Here is a 3,390-nt window from a genome sequence, read left to right as displayed (position 1 = left end):
CTACCTCTCCATTTTTAGTGTTAAAATCAATATCTGGATCAGATAAAATAGCAATATTGATTGTAATTCAGATTAATTATTAAACAGGTAAATAGTAAATCGAATACATGTAGTCAAACACAAAGGTCAATTTAAATAGAGAAATAGGGCAATCTGAGATCGATAGATATATTATTGATAATTATTATCATTAATATTAAATAGTATTTATATAGCCCCAACATATTTCACAGCGCTGTACATTAAATAGGGGTTGCAAATGACAGACAGTGACACAGGAGGAGGAAAGGACCCTGCCCTGAAGAGCTTACAATCTAAGCAGTATAGAGCTTACAACATAAATAACACAGCAAACATAAATATGATAAGTGCTTTATCAAGTCACAACTTAAGAAAATATATATATAAAGGAATAAATTAAAAAGAGGGTCCGGGTGCTCTCAAATGATCAAGTAACTCACTATTTGGAGACTGGGAATTTAAGAATTAGGGGGAGCAAGAGAGTACAAATGAACAGAATGTGAGCGAGCGTGGTAGGGAGGGGTGGGAGATGATTTGCTGGGAAAAAGAAGGAGCAGATTGATAATACAGAGGAGAAAGAATCGGAAATAAGAGAATGGAGAATGAAGTGATAGATGAATGAAGGGAGGGAAAGCGGAGGCAGCCAGTGACACAGGGGGGAAAATGAGGGTGCACAGAAGTGAATATAACAGATAAACCAGACAACCAGCAATAGAGGAAATACAGCAGTCACTACAAGGGAGGGATATGCAATACAAAGGAGAGGAATTAAACAGCAAACTGTGAATAGAAAAGTGAATATACCAGAGACTGATGAAAGAAGACCTACACAGTACACATATACAGTATAATAGGAGTAGATCACAGCATCAGAAGACACAACCGTGACTGCAGAATGGATATGTAAGAGAGCTGGATACAGAGAGCATTGCAGATAAATTGATGATGAAAGGGTCACAAAGCAACCACATTTTAGGAGAGGGATGCAAATCATTCCTTTATATCATTCCAGTGTCAATCCCTGCATCCTTGACCTCTGATTTATAGCACTGATACAGACTATATACAGAACCATTTATTATCCAACTTTGAACAGCACTGTTATTGGCTTGTTAGCCCTCATCACTGCAAGATAAGGAAATCACAGCTTCAATGGTGTGGAGCTTAGAAAGCAATGAGGCAGCACAACTATTAGGATTATGGAGAAGTGGTCCAAAGGAACCAAAAAGCCCTCCACTGGAAATATTGTGAAATGCAGCGTTGATCTGATACAGAAGGCCTATGTATCATCATTTCCATTGTAGTCTTAGAAATATTTTCCTTATTTTTAAACAGTGAGATACTCATGATAAACGTTGTTTTGCCATTGTGGTCAACCGCACAAACAGCTGTCAAATAGCACAAGGAAACTGTAACATAGAGTCCATTCACCGAACCTGCATACAGCTGTTGTAATTTTGTATGTGCCCATCAGTGCAAGTTATGGACACTGTGGCCACAATGATGAGTGCAAAGAAGATAACAAAAAATGGAAGCAGTTTAAATGAATTGCTTTATATCTATGATGTATCTTGGTACCCTTAGGAAAGAGATTCTTGATAAACAAATAACTTTCACTATTTTAGAATAGAATGTATTTTTTTTTTCATTAGTGTTGGTCATATTGTAATTTTCCTATTATTTTGTTTCTCTACTTTTTTAAAGGACTTTGGTTCCTGTTGACTCTTATTACCATAACCTCCTATGCAGAGCAGAATGTTTTTGCAAAACTCACCTTTCCTTCACCCTTTTATTCATTTAGCCATTCACCTCCCTCCTGGAGCTTTTTCCCTTATTGCAGCCTTTGTTGCAGTCCGGTGATTCACGTTATGATTGAGCATGAGACCTTCTCTCCTGTGTAATGGTGAGATCTAGCTAATTGCTAGGCCCAAGCACTGCTACATGTTGCCAACACCAGCACTGCTTGCAATATATCTAAAAATACCATTAGGTCCCCATCTTCTGCATAGTGGTGCCATTTGTAAAAAGAATTTGCAACAAGAACCGAACGATAATTCCTATGTTTGAGATCCAGCCCCACTCGAGTCAGGCATGCCACTGTTCTTACAATGTGAAGCAGATCAATGTCCCACACAGATCAGTCATGGAGGTGTGGTGGTGAAGATAGTGGTCAGTGGGACTCCTGGGGTACCCCATTCTGAAAGCCATACAGGTTGTTACCATTTTAAAATAGCAGCAGCCTACACATTTGCACACCTTTAGGTCTAGTCTGGCATGCTTCAAATGTGCATTTTTTAACACCTCTGAAACATATTCTAATTGTTTATTATTAAAAAAAATTGGGTAGTCCCCATGGTTGCTTTAATTTCAGTGAAGCGTGCTATGTTGATATTAAAGCAAAACAAGGCATTCTGGTGCTTCCCTAAAGAATGCATTGAGCATGTTGCATGTGCACATTCTTTATGAACTCCAAAGTTGAAGCCTAACTGGAGACTAACCAAAAGTCAAAAGACAGGAAATGTACACTGCCGTGCAGTACAAGCAGTACATGTAAACTTGCCAGTCCTAACCAGGGTTCGGTGGAGCCCCAGGGTTCCCCCAGAGGTTGCTAGGGGTTCCTCAAACTGATTGACCTTCCATTTGATGATGACTGTATAGTTCTGGGGCCAACATTACTTGGAAGAGCTAGCTGCATGGCTCCTATGATATTTTAGTTGTCTGTAAAGTTTTTAGGTGTCTTTAAATGTGTTATGTTAGCCGCCTATTCCTATTGACCTCAGGGGTTCCCAGAGACCTACAAATTATTTCAAGGAATCCTCGGGGGTAAAAAAAAGTGGAGAAAGGCTAATTTAGACTATAAAATTTAAGTAATTACTGGAGATGTAGACCATGGCTGTGGTGAGCTCCAGCACAACTTCAAGGGACAAGATCCATTTTTTCTAGTATTTCTCCAAAAGACAGAAATACATTTAGTAAAATGTAGCCTACAAAGAGACAGAAAATGACTTTTTATATGAAAAACCCAGCCTATATGTCTCCATTGAGTTTGGGTTGAATGGCTCTAATGACATTGTAGTTACATTGATGTGCAGTGAATACAGTCAGTGTATAATATAGAAGTTAAATTAATACTGTAGATGTTACTGATATCAGGTTAGTGAATATAGTAGATGAAAACTATGGAAGGGAAGTAAAAAAAAAAGGTAAATGTAGAGTACAGAAGGTGTAGACTATAGAAGGGCAGTGCATACGGTCAGTATGGAACATAAAAGTGCCGAATTTACTACATATAAACTACAGAAAAGAAGTGCATACAGAAGGTATAGATTATAGAAGGGCAGTGTATATAGTAGATGTGGACTATAGAAG

Source organism: Pyxicephalus adspersus, chromosome 8 (assembly GCF_032062135.1).
Source record: "Pyxicephalus adspersus chromosome 8, UCB_Pads_2.0, whole genome shotgun sequence".
Taxonomy (NCBI): Eukaryota; Metazoa; Chordata; class Amphibia; order Anura; family Pyxicephalidae; genus Pyxicephalus; species Pyxicephalus adspersus.
This window is presented reverse-complemented; position numbering follows the sequence as displayed.